This window comes from Cimex lectularius, unplaced genomic scaffold, assembly GCF_000648675.2.
Source record: "Cimex lectularius strain Harlan isolate CLEC.00 unplaced genomic scaffold, Clec_2.1 scaffold266, whole genome shotgun sequence".
NCBI lineage: Eukaryota > Metazoa > Arthropoda > Insecta > Hemiptera > Cimicidae > Cimex > Cimex lectularius.
In genome coordinates, this window is record NW_019392824.1 from 193594 (window position 1) to 208441 (window position 14848).

Here is a 14848-nt window from a genome sequence, read left to right on the forward strand (position 1 = left end):
TCGCCCCGTAAAAGGGCAGAATTGACCAGAACACACTGAGTTTGCACGGCTCGCATTTGCTCGAGAACACAGCCATTGGTCTTTGGACGATTGGTCTGCTGTACTTTTTACAGATGAGTGGAGATTTGCTCTATGATCTCCAGATGGGCGTGAAAGAGTGTGAAGAAGGCAAAATGAAAGGTACGAATCCTGTAATTTTTCCCAGAGCCAACCTTTTCAACGTAGCTTAGTGACGGTCTGAATGGGAATTTCAATGGAGAGTCGCACAGTCGCATAGAGGTGGTAGTTGCTCATGGAGGGTCTTAGCCTGGCCAGCCCGTTCTCCAGACTTGAACCCCATCGAACATTTATGGGATAACTCAAAAGACGAATTAGAGCACGCCCATCACTTCCTGATACACTCCACGATCTTGAAAGGATTCTTCGTGAAGAATGTAGCTAACCTCCAGGAAAGAGACACTTCCAGTCTGGTAAAAAGTATGCCGAGGCGTCTTAGAGATGTAATTAAGGCAAGAGGAGGAAATAGGCGATATTGAAATGTTAATTAAAAATCGAAAACAAAGCTAAAACAAATTGTATGTATCCGTCTTTTTTATTTATTTATTCATTTTTATTTTTCATTTTCCTTAGCAATTTACTTTTTTTTACTTGTTTAGACATAGACTCAATTATTAAACGTTAAAAAACGTGAAACTTTGATTAATATCTAAAAATATATACAAATCAAATTATATTACAAGTGGGCGGAATTGTTTGCCTGTCAGTGTATAAACAAAATACATTAATATCTCACTAACACTCTCAACTCGTCACACAACAGTGACACATCTATACAGAAAACACACTTTGAGTAAGTACAAATATTTGTATTAAACCTAAAATTTCTGTAAGGTGTTCATCATTGTATAAATTCATATTCATATCTTATATGTAATTATTTAAGTAAAACAATGTTTATAAATTCCAGGCCCTGAAGATGATCTCAATAAAGATCGAAACGTCGGCACGATAAAGAAAATGTTTTTCTAAACCTACATCACACCGGACTGCATCTCACGATCTCTAAATAAACATTAACGGTCACTAAATAATATACATAACTATCGTGTTTGAGGAAGAGACCATTCGCTGTTAGTTAGCGAACTTTTTGACTGGAGATACCGAAATGGAGTCAAGTTCTCAAGCTTACTGTGAAAAAACAAACTTTTTCATTGAGTAATCGAGCAACAATCTGCGAGAAGCGCAATTTTACATAGATAGCAAGAAACCACAAAATAAAAGGGAATAAGACATCGAGTGGAGAAGCCTGATCTCTCAGTCCAGCCATCCCCAGTTGTCGTCGAACCGTCCTGGTGAACGCACCGAATATTTTTAGACTGATTGTCAGGTGGATAAAAACTTCGTCGTTATTCCCGGATATCGTAGCGTTCACGTCTCGAGATCGTGGTTTGTCGTCTTCCCGTTTTTTCCCGTCAATCGAACGTTCCTGTGGGGTGATAGTTGCCTCCACCACGAGGTAAGGATTATCCGTTCCTTTTTTCCAAACCGTCTTTTCTTTCATATTCTCTATCCCCCTGGAACCCTCGTCGGTAAAGGAAGGAGCCGACGGAAGACAGGTGAGATTTATTTTATCATTCTTTACTATTTTTTATTATTTCTTTCTGTTCAAATTTATTTTATTTTATTCGGTTTTGTTCATTTTCTATTTTTAAATTTGCACAGACAATTATTTATTTTATGTTGTTTATTTTATTGTCTAAAATCAGAAATCATCACTCAATCATCACTCGCACTCTCTGTGGGCAGGTTTCGGGGCCACTGACGTTTTAGACGTCGAGGAGGATTGTTAGGAAAAGTGGGATTCGAAGAAAGTGTGGATTGTTTGTAGCTAGATTTTGCAACTTCCTTTAAAAAGAGAACATTTAGGTCGTAATGGATGGTGCGATTGGAAACGTAGAACTCGTATTGTAGTGTCTGGATTCTGCGGAGATTGGAAGGTTTAGTTCAAGCCCATAGTTCTATGCCGTATGTGCATATTGGTTTCAACCAGTGGTTGAATGTTGAGTTGAAACCAATATGAACATACGGCATAGAACTATGGGCTTGAACTAAACTTTCCAATATCCGCAGAATCCAGACCTGTACTGTGTGCCGAGGACGCTACCCTGAAGGGATTCCCCGTCCACCCCGTACAAAGCAGAAAGTGAGGATCCAACCAGTACCTGTGGGGTCAGGAAAGATTTGATGATGAGGAAGTGTGTAGAGGGTAGGATGGCAATCACCGATGCCAGATTCGATCGAAAGCGTATTCGACACCGAGAAACACTCCGGAGCAGCATTCTTTCTTCTCAAGGGAGGAAATAGATTTTTACAAATAAGGAACACGATTTGCCAACTAGACATCGTTAAATAGAAAAAGTGTTTTTTTTTTCTGTTTTTCAAGCATTTTGTAAAGTACGAATTTTTTACTTTCTCAGGGTCTAGTAAATACGATAAATTGTTAAGTTTAGACAATCAGCTAGACATTTTATATAAACATTGAATTTTATCAAGAGATTCCGAAAATAACGGTACAGAAAGGAGGCCAGTTTTCCCATTAGGCACTGGGTAATGTTTAAATTTGAATTTCAATAGGAATTATTTATAAATTTATTTCTTTAAATTGGATTGTATTTTTCTCTTATTATAGATGCCGTTAATAAATTAACTCCTTTATTCTTAGAAACCCTTTCTTTTCTTCGTATGTAATCGTTTACATACGAATTAGAATTCGAGCTAATAATTTTGTAAATTTTTTTAAACAGTTCCAGGAATTATTTGTTCAGATCATAGTTCATAGACTTTTTCTATTGTTAGATACGTTTAAGTCGCAACGTCCTGGCTCCGTTATAAACACCCGGATAAAATTTAGGCCAGAGAGTGTATTAGAAAATTCAACCTACTTAAATCTGGACCTAGGCCAATTTTTGCATCAATCAGTTCCCAACGGTGGGTCAGGCAAAAACAAAAAGATAATCCAAGTACGTCAACTCATTCCTGAGTTGGAATCGTCTAAAATTCCCTTGGGGATAATTTAAGGGAATTTTAATATCGGAGACATCTTCAGAAAGGGGTTCGTTTTAATCGACTTTGTCGACGCTTTCGTGTTCCTACTCTAAAAATGAGAACTAGCGATGTGTAGAGGAAAAATCAATAGCCAAGATATTTTCATTAACTCAATATCGGTAGATCATTACTCCGATCAAAGCTGAAATTGTCGATCCTGCCTCACGTTGGATTTTTTGTAAACGTATATAGACATATCATATAATAAACTATCCACAAATAAAGTTATAGTTGGCTATAAACATATTTCAGACCTTAGCACACCTCCAGTCAGAAGTGTTAAAAGATGACTTTTTAGCATTAATTCGAAGAAAGTCAAATGATTTATGAAAAACCTGCCTCATTCTACTAAGTATTTTAATTTTACTCCCTACAATTATTTAACTAAAGGACTGCAATAGATTTACTATGTAGTAGAGAACTATTTAAAAAATAAGTAATATAAAATGATTAATTCGGGAAGGTTTGTTTAAATTCTAGCGTTTCACATCTATTCTTACACGATTTTATGTTTTCTAATTATGTGGGAGCAAAGTACTATGTATTTTAATTTCAGTCATGCCTAACATTTAACTAAAAGGACTAATCCAATAGATTGGCTTTATCTAATCCATTTGATAGGGAACTAATATAAAAAAGTGTGAATTCGAGAAGAGCTGATTAAATTCTAGCATTTTTAATATTTAACATTTGGCTTACATAATTAAACGTTATATATTCGTTTAAGTCATATACAATTGGCTTTTTTGGGTAAAAAATAAATGAAATAAAACTATTTGTTCTTTGTAATAAAAAAAATCCCAATATTAAATTTAGTTTTCTCTCTTAAAATTATTGCAAGTTTACGCCATGTTTTGCGCTCAAAATGATACATTTAATAATGATTGCATCCTTACCCTTTAAAATGAGGTTTTAGAGGAATTTAACGTAGAAACTGCGACAAACTCTTCGCACTACTCAGACAACCTGTGGAATCGTCGACCCTGACTGAAATTGGATTCATAAACGTATTTTGACTTATATTACAAAATAAAATATCTTATATAAATTAAACCTGCCAAACCCAGCGAAGCAGTTTAATTTCAATGTCGAACATGTAACTACAACGGTCTCTCGAGTAAAGAACTAATAAAACGGGATGAATTTGAGAAGGTTTGTTTAAAGTCTATCTTGGTTATATTTAGCACTTGTCTTCTTACATGATCAAACTATCACATATCGATATAATCATTAGAGACATTGCCTGACTTTCTTGGTTCAAAAACATAAAATCAAAGTGTTTTGTATGAATTTTATATTGGGATATAACGTAAAAACTGTGTCAAACTATTTGCACTACGATTATTTGGAGATCGTGATATGCGGTCTGGTGTGACGTAGGTTTAGAAAAAAAATTTCTTTATCGTGCCAAAGTTTCGATCTTTATTGAGATCATCTACAGGGCTCAAAGTGTTTGTTTTCTGTGTAGATGTGCCATTATTGTGTGTCGTGTTGAGAGTGCCGAGCCCTGAAGATGATCTCAATAAAGATCGAAACGTTGGCACGATAAAGAAAATGTTTTTCTAAACCTACGTCACACCAGACCGCATCTCACAATCTCCAAATAATCATTAATTATCGGTCACTAAATACCACACATGTTTGCACTACCTTGATCAAATGTGAAATCGTCAACCCTGACTCACGTTGGATTTTTTAAAATATTCTATATAATAAAATTCGCACAAATAAAGTAACATTTAACTGGAAAACATTTCATAATCGAGGAAATTGACCACAAGAAAGAAAGAGGTTCGACGTATGTATTTTAGATAAGAATGATTCTTAGCACACTTAGCGACCTCCAGCCAAAAGTTTTAAAAGCTCAGTGAATTTTTAACATTACACGTGGAAATTCATTTGACCTGTCACATTCTACGAAGTGTATTAATTTCAATCAAGCCTAATACATTTTATAAACGAATGTAACTAAATAACTGCGACAAATTGTTTGCACTACTCTGGCGAGCTGTGAAATCGTCGACCCTGACTAACTTTAGATTTTTTTAAGTATTGCGACTTATACTATATAATAAATTACGCACATAAAGTAATAGTTGGCTGGGAAACATATTTCAGACTCGAGGAAATTAATCAAAAGAAAGAAAGACGTAGACGTGTGTATTTTAGATAAGAAGAGTCTTACTTAGCACACCTAGCGTCCTCCAGTCAAGAGTGTTAAAACGCGCTGTATATTTTTAACCTTAACGCGTGAAAATCATATACATTCAAAGCTGCCAAATTCTACGAAGCATTTTTAAAATCAAATTTTAATCCGTGAATAATATTTAACTAATGCTACTAAATCCAGTATATTGCTTTTAATGAGTTTCCGTATAGAAAACCGATAAAAAAGAATAAATTCGGGAAAGATTGTTGAAATTCTACCATTGCTTGTATTCTTTCATGATTAAACGTATGTATAATAAATTGAGACATTTCAAAAAATAAAAACTAAGTATTTGTTCCTTATAAAAATAAAATCCCAGCATTAAATTTACATCACTTTCTTAAAATGACTGCCAGTTTGATCATGCTCTGTTTTGAAGATGTTTTTCGTTAATAGATGGTGTATTAAAATTTTGTACAGGTATTTAACGTAAGAAATGCTAAAAACTGTTCACACTATCCTGATCAAATGTAAAATCGTCCACTCTGACTCCGGTTGGATTTTTTGATGGCGTCCATCCTTATTTTGGGGAACTCCATAATAATTCGATGGGTAGGAAATAAATTTTCTTTTCCATAATAGGACCTATTGTTGAAAAGAGAATTTTCTCTCCGTCGTCTTAATAAAATGTGCAATAAAGTAATAACTGGCTGAAAAACAAATTTCAGACTCGACGATATAAATCAAAGGAAAGGCGATCGATATCCCTACTCTTCGCAAACCTATCTAAGCCAATTGCAATTCCTCAGATTTCAAAATTCAAACAATATCTCTTCTTGATCGTCACTTACGGTGAGATAACGTAATTATCACAGTTTAATCGCGTCAATTGCGTAAAACATAAGTGGAATGTGAATTGAGTTTGTTTAACTTTCGACGGATGTTTGAGATGTATTATTTAAGTAAAAATTATCTAAGGGCCAATTAAAAAAACAAGCAGTAAATATACAGGATTTTATATCAGTCTTCTGCCTCCCTTTAGAGAACCTACATATCTATTTTAATTTTTTAAAGGAAAATGAAAAGGGGTAAAAAAACGTTATTACAAGTCTAATTAAAATGGAATGTGATTAGAACAGGCACGTAGAAAGGGAGCCAAACTTTTTGGACCTAGTCCGCTTTTTTTTTCTTTTTTTTTTGAGTGTTTCTTTGATCGAAATGTTAATCAATAGAATTAAAACAATGGCGATGTCAAATCGTAATGAACTGGTAACATTTTGATCTGTATTTTACATCGTTTATATATATTTTATGAATTCTTTCTAAAAGTTTATTTTAAAAAATTACTATGTGGCTTAATTTATTCAAAATGTGTAGTGTGTCTTCCCCGTAGACAGAAAGTAGGCCATGCAACTGATAACATGTGTCAATGACACGAATCTACGTCAGTCGGCATAAAATAAGCTGATTTTTGTTAAATACATTTTTCAACAATAATCTTACAATAAAAAAAAAATATATATATATATATATATTTTAACAAACACCTGAATCCCGGGGGGAGGGTGTCGATATGACCGTGTTGTTGCAAATTTCATGTATACATGACATGTACCTGTACAAACAAATGGTAATTGTAAGTCTAAATGTGGTTCTCTTACAATTCATAATGTTTATAACTCGCAATACAATTATTATAAACATTTTTTCCTCAGGGAAAACTTTTCTATTTGTACTATAAAAACCATATCCCTTATTGTTGTGTAATTTGCATATTGATGATTTAATTAAGGGAAAGTGTTTAATTAACTGGTCATTAAAAATTAACGGTCGTGTCAAGACATGTGGCACTTGAACCAAATTGTTTGAACGTGTGATAAGAAAAATGATAACTATGCATAAAGGAAAATTTCCATTTTTTCCCTTCACGTGTCTTATTAAATCGACGGGCACGTCCATTAATCCGGTTTAGTTAATTTTCCGTGGGTGATAACAAAATGTACATGCAATCAAAATTGCCGTAGGGTGGTTGACAGGGAGTGGCGAGGATCCTCCAGAGTTCTGCCGTGTGCGGATCCTACAGGTAGCCCCAGGAGTTGACTTTCCCGTCCCAACCGAAAAACTCAAATCAACATGACCCACGGTTTTCTTCTTTTTTTTTTTAAATTTCAAACCTACCTATTTTGATTGAAGATTTGCGTTTCCACTTTTTGTCCCTTTCCGAAGATGGTGTTGTCTATTCACTATTTGCTGCAAATTTTCCCCTATGCACACTTCTAATGAACGTGTGTATTTAATATTGCCCAGGGATTAAAACAGTATTGGCGACGGATTGAACTAAAGCTGTTTCGCTTTTCTTTTTTTTAATTGTTATTATTATACATGTTAAAAAAAAAATTAAAATACGATCACTGAATTCCGATCTAAAGGTAATACTGAGCGAAATAAGTTCAAAGCCGCCGTGCGATCGCCCCTCAGGGCCATTTGCTTAAGGGGAAAATTCCACCCGTTCGAATTCGATCGTGCTTTGTTTGTGCATAATTTTGTAATAATAGTCCGACGGAAAAGAACCGGTCGAGTCATCAGACCAGTCGGCACCCGCGATCGGTGTACTACTGAGCTCGGTTCAGGGCAGAGCAGGCCTCACCGGCAGATAGCAACACAAGCCGCCCCCACCACACTGGGCCCCAAGGAAAACTACTTTTGCTTATCCACCTCCAACTTTATTGGTTTCAACTTTTTTTGCACGGACGAATCATTCCGGGATTTAATATTCCCCTCCGCGGGCCGCTGACATTTATATCACTTCGCGCTCGAGTTTGTCTCAGGCCTACGGATCGGGATTCGTACAATTACTAGGTCTGACATTTGTTATTGGTTTCATCCTATGCCTTCTTCCTGTAAATTAATTATTTTTGAAGCACGATCAATTAATATTAATCATAAACTAATACACAATAGATAAACAACAATCCGCATGGAGGTTTACTTTTTCTGAGCTCTAAATAAATAAAATCTTTACTTCGCTTAAAATCTTTCTTAAGCATATTCAGTGTTGTGGGTAGATGCATTTTTTACGAGGGTTCGCAACAGCAGAGATTATATCAACACTTGGGGTGCCGGTGTTGTTGAAAAAACGCCCATTTGTAAGTATGTCGGGATCGAATGCAGGGCCGCTGGATTCGAACCCGGGACCTTTACTTTACAGTGATGAGCGCCGTGACAACTCAGGTCTTTGCCCACTAGAACGTAACATACTAGGATCGTGTCAGGCACGAGGAAAAAAACGCTCCGGTCACTACTATGCCCACTGCAACGGATGAACCGCTTTCTATACCCGTATGTAACGCGTATGTAAAAACGTTCGTAGCCGTCCTGCTTTCGCTGTCATACATTTCTTTTTTAAAAACGCGTCGTTTGTGAACTTTTGTTTTCGTGTGAGGAGTGATTGTTGTTAAATAAAGTATGGCTGTTAGAAAATTATCAATACGAGAATTGTCCATAATTGTCCAAGAATTGTCCATCATCTTCACAACAAACTGATCTTGTTTTAACTCTTTAATTCTCAGCTGGATTGCTATTTATACGACAGATAGTATACGACAGTCGCATTCTTTGTACAGAGATAAGGACACAATGACACACAGACCTACCAACAAAGATTGTGAAGTGCTAAAACCTCTTTTATAATCCAAACCTGCAATCAATCGACATTCATACTACATACTAAAATATTTATGTCATAACTTTTGGAACAGCTAATAAGTGTACTTAAATTTTACGGGCAATGAAAAACAAACAAATACGTTTCATTTGAAGTACGTCATAAATTCACTAGTTTTCGTGATCCGCTTGACCAATTAATATCTTTCAATTAATTAAGGTTTTTAGTTGAGATAAAAAAGTCAGTGGCACTTCGCACATTTGTCGCCGAGAATCAAATAGATTACACGACATTGAAAAATGGCAAAAAGGAGGGGTTGAGATGGGAAGTTAGTGTCCGACTGTATCGAAGTCACTATAGCTCAAGTGGTAGAGTAGCGGCTTATCTAGCCGAAGGTCGTGGGTTCGAATCCCGCTCGTGACACTGACTTTTTTATTTCAACTAAAACCCTCAATTTCTTCATAAATATTCGTTTTCTGGTATTTTATTTTCGTTTTACGTCTACACTACGCTTTTGATGACAACTTTTCCAACTAACAAGAGTCTCCTGGGGATGGAATGAAATAATGAAACTTTTTTGTCATACTAGATTAAAAAATATTATAACGTGTCCGAGCGTTCTTGCTAAGTGCCATAGGTGCCTAGGAAAAATATATTTTAGCTAATTTTTTAGTCATTTTTTCACATATGGTTTTCTGCCTTTGTTCTGCGTGTACGTCTACGTTAATATATATCAGTCGATTTGATTTTGTACGAAGGATAAGAAAATATCCTTTAGCAGGATTATATCAAAAGTGATAAGATATACAGGGTGTCCTGTTTAGATGGCCTGGCTGAATTTCTCTCGAACCAATGATGCTATAAAAAAAGTGTTTAATATTTCTCAGTCCATTTTCAAATTTGTATCTTTTTTTGGAGAAAAAATGTACAGGGTACCTCAGAGCCCGTTCAACTTTCAAATTTAAAATATGACCCTATACATCCCGACACATCATTTTAAAGGATGTTTTACGCTGAAAATAATTGTGCAATCGGTTTTTAAATTGATCAAAAAATGACAAAGTTATGCAAAAAGTTTTAGGAAAAACAGTCATTTGGTTTGCTATTTAATAATCTCATTTCATTCTTTTCAGGTGAGACGTTATTTGAATCGTCACTTCGGGGAGGGGGGGGCCTCAGCAATAGCGATAGCGCTATGAGCACCGGTGAAGAATGAATGAAGGAGAAAAGAGCAATCTTTGCGCAAGACAGGCAGTTCGAACATGAAATGTGATTAATAAATATCAAACCAAATGACTGTTTTTTGTTTTCATCAAACCTTTTGCCATAACTTTGCCTTTAAAGCTTTTAAACGTAAATTTTTATAGTCATCAAAAAATAAACATTTTTGAGCTTGGTGCAATGTTTTTCCTTCAATGTTCCGTGTCCCACTTAAAAATTTATAACTCTTTTGGATTTTATCCAAATTCTTCGTTACTACAACCGTTAAAAAGATCAATGTCTTTTTTTCAGCCTATGTCTACAATGTTTTGATTTTATGTCATTATGAGTGAGAAAAATGAGGATGAAATCAAGAAAAACATCTCAAACGTTTTATTTTTTATCTCAGGTTGTCACATACTTACGAATGCAAACTCCTCAACCCTTGTAAAACATCCTGAGGATCTGTGGAGTCGTTTCAAGATTTCATTATTGTGATTTTTGAAAAAAATCTCTGGCTGGAAGAGGAAAGTTTAAGGAAAAACCCGAAAAGCATGTATTCGGGTTTTTTTGAGGTACGAAAAACAAATATCAACTTTGTTTCTAGCTTTGAAAAAAATATTTGAACTTACTTTGCTACGTCATATTTCAAATTTGGCAATTGATTGATTCATTCTCACCAGCGGATTGATTTTTTGTAAAGTTAAAATATGCTTTCATCAAAGAACATATATGTTTTTATAAGTGATACAATATAATACCTATTCTTGAAATGCATTCACTGCCAAGGCACAAAACCATTTTTGTCAGCTCCTAGGGGCCCGTTGGCAAGAACACTCGTATCTAATATTTTTCGACCTAGTATAACAAAAAAAGTTCCATTGAAATCAATGATCCAACGACCGCATCCCCTTTTAGGAGAAATACTGTTTTAGGTCAGATTATCAAATTATATGATTTGACCAAGGTTGGTTTCATTAGTTTCTTTCCGTTGTTTGAACCATTTCTATCTTCTTTTTTATCATGAACTTCATTTTGATCGTGTTGTCAACCTTTTTTTCTAGTTTTGTACAAACCCGTCAGCACCGCCACCAAATTATTCGTTATTTGAGGTAGTTGGCTGAGGCTTTCTACCTTTAAAACTCTGAATTATTCTGTTCTATAACACATTTAATTAGTATTTTATTTCATTGTATACATATTATTACATTTATTTATTTATTATAAATTATGTACATAGAGAAAATTAGTTTCACTGCTAGGTTTGTATATTTAAAATATGTAGGCTCCAAAATGCAGCTAGTATACGGTAAAACATGAACATGACTGGCTCTTATATTGTAATCGATCAATAATTTCTGATATTTTGTTTTTTAAATTTTAGAACACGGTATTTTTATAGGCAAATTCCTGGCTGCTGCCATTATTTATAGCCATTATTATTGTAATGAAGTCCATTACGTTATAAAACAAGAAACAAACAAAAAAGCTGCGACTCTTTCGTTGGCAAGTCACGTTTCACATTAAACTTAATCATTATTATATTTTTTGAATCACTGCAAACGGGAAGTTACTGGGACAGATTTTTGGCACTTTCAGTCCGTTTTTTAATATATTAAATTTAAAAGTTCAAAATATAAGAAAAATTTGTAATAAACTAATGGTTTATCAGGAGGAGAAAGTCACACTTTCCCGAGTTTGCTGATTGTGGTGTTTTAGAGGCTCTGTTTTTAAGGCAAATTGCCCTTAAAGTAGTACTGTAAAATAAAACACATTGAAGATGGCAAAAGGCGCTAGACAGACCGGCTAAGAGATAGGCAGTGGGAAATGATTGACAACGGCCAAATTTCAAATAATAAAAACTGCTTAACGATATCGTGCCCAAGTATCGAAACAGCTAACTTACTCAAGCGTCTACTAAAATGGTACAATGTGGATTAATTTAGATTGCAAAGATAACAGAAAATGGATTTTACACGACGTAGATCCTCACAGTCTGCAGATAGGTAACACCACCCATATCCATAAATTCCTCGGATTTGTGTTGGACAGCAATCGAAACAAAATAAAAAAAGGCTTTAAATGTACTCAGATGTATTTTGAAAATAAAATATGGTATCCACCCAAGGATATGAGTAAGAATTTACCGTGTGCTTGCAGTTTTTAGTATTATGGGTCCATTTACTATGATAGTGCAGCGAAATCCTATCTTAACAAGCTGGACAGAATCCAAGAATTAGACTGGGCGCAATGAATTCCAGCTCCACCAATACATTAATGGTGTGTCATCAACCGAGATCAGATATGAAAAACACGCATCCAACATCTTGTGTGTCCTTCCGAACCAAAACCCAGTCAGCTAATTACTATGAACTTTTCCGAGACGACTACCCTCCTCCTTTCCTCCAAAGTAGCACTGTTAGAAAGCAACCCATACTACTAAGGGCATTTGTGAAACAAAATAAATAGCCCTAGGCAAATCAATCTGCCCAGACCGCGTCTACACTCAGTGATATTAGTTTGGTCTCTCTCTGAATGATATTACGAAAAAAGAGAGTATGTGAAATAGTATTTCGATTTGATGCATGCTTCGAAACTGAACGAAGCCCAGTGTCCACAGTTATCTGTACTGAGGGTCAAAATCAAATTTAGATATAGACACCAAGCGTAAGATGCTCATAAAACTTCCGTCTATGGTTTCTATCTTCTTATATATATCTGCAACAGTACTCTCCGCACCACTGACTTCTCTTTGCTCTGGAAATACTCAAATGTCGTCCTTTTCCCAAAACCCGGCATCACAGCCAAGCTTCTTTTTATATCCAATCAGCCTACTTCCTCTGTTCACAAAAATATTTGAGATCATTTTCAAGCGATTGATCCCTACAGTAAACTCCCTTAACGTTTTCTCAGATCACCAGTTTGGTTCTCAACATTCAACAGTCCAGCAAGTGCCTCGCGTTAAGGACTACACACCTCACCTCATGTAAAAAATATTGCATGGAAGCCTCGATTAATTTATCACAAGCGTTTGATCGCGTCTGGCATGAGTGTATCCTATATACTAAAGTATGTCCTTCCTACACCTTATACATAATCCTTCCCACCTCGAAGGACGATTCTTTCGAGTTTGCCAAGGACTACTCCGATTACTGCCCTGTAGGAGCTGAAGTACCATAGGGCAGAGGGCAATACCCTGTACCTACTCTACACCTGAGATAACCCGACTACACTCTCTACCCCCTTGCCGAAGGCACAGTGCTTTCCTCTGACCCCGATCCTGCAATTGCTTCGGAGGAGCTCCAGACACACGTCCAACGAAGAGCCAAATAGAGCCAACTTTGGAGGATAAAGATTAATGAAAGCAAAGTTTTATGAAGCAAAGCCGAGCAAAGTAAAACTTCTTTGACTACTTTTTTAATCATCATTTCTCAATATAAATTGTTTCTTCATTTTTGTTTGAAGAAACTAAACCGTATCAGTGTTGGGTGTACTATTAGTTATAAAATAGCTAGTGTTTCAAAACAAATTGCAGCGTGTCCTTCCAAATACCTAACGGAACAATCCTTCCGAGTTCGTTAAAGATCAGACAGCCCCGAATGCCTCCTTTGGGAATGCCACAAGGTGCTCGGATCAGCCTTGTACCTCATCTATACCTCAGATATCCCGACTACATCCTCCACCACGACGTCATAACTATATCCTCTGATCCTGATTCCGCAGTTGCTTAGGATGAGCTCCAGGCACATGTGTTGCGAATAGGCGAGTGGGGCAAACTCGTCATGTTAAGATAAGCTTTTCCCCTTCGAAATAAAACCCATCATACAATGAATATTTAAAGATCACGAGATGCGGTCGGATCGGTGATGTAGGTTATAAAAACATTTTCTTTATGGTGCCAACGTTTTGCTCTTGATTTAGATCATCTTGACCCCTTCCCTTTAACCTCAAAAAAGCCGACTCCTCATTGTAAACTGAGTTTCTATCATTAATTCCTTCCCCACTCCTTCGAAATAAACATATATAAATAAAAAAATATTAAAATCTCACTAACACTCCCAACACGACACACAACAGTGACACGACAACCCAGAAAACACACACACTTTGAGTGAGTACAAATGTTTTGATTAAACATAAAAATTCTATATTGTGTACATCACTGTATAAATTCATATTAATATCTTATATGTACTTGTATAGCTTACATAATGTTTATAAATCCCAGGCCCTGAAGATGATATCAATGAAGATGTAAACATTGGCACCATAAAGAAAATGTTTTTCTAACCCTTTATCACATCCGACCGCATCTCACGATCTTTAAATATTCGTTAATTAATGGTCACTAAATATTACACATACACAATATTCAAGTTAATGAGAACTATCACCCATAATAAAATACCCCTTCAATGTCACAACTACTGTCCAGGACCTAACAGAGGTCATGGACGAAATTGTCAAGATATCTGTGGAAATGGAATTCAGCTGTAAAGGGAAGTTAATGACAAATCAAAGCTAAGGCATTCAATGGAAACATAAATTGAAATTAAATGTAGTTTCAGCTGGCATTCAATTAATTAGTGGTCGTTGGTGGTCACAATAAAATTATATGATGATTTTTAACTAAACGATCACATAAACAAAAAAAAAACTTCTAGCACACCCGCTCAACAGTTTCCCCCATGATCAACTGGCATTTCTCCTTTTCCTTAAATAAAACAGCA

General features: G+C 35.6%; 1 long non-coding RNA gene across 2 annotated transcripts in view; it reads right to left on the minus strand.

Moving 5' to 3' along the window:
* The window catches only part of LOC112127437, a 119576-nt gene extending 111706 nt beyond the window's left edge, over window positions 1-7870 (minus strand). Inside the window, exon 1 of one of the 2 annotated variants that reach the window (XR_002910564.1) lies at window positions 7433-7869. This is a non-coding gene — a long non-coding RNA (uncharacterized LOC112127437). Of the gene's footprint in view, window positions 1-7432 lie in introns of both variants that reach the window. The other variant, XR_002910565.1, reaches the window with a different exon arrangement.
* Window positions 7871-14848: the final 6978 nt, after the last annotated feature.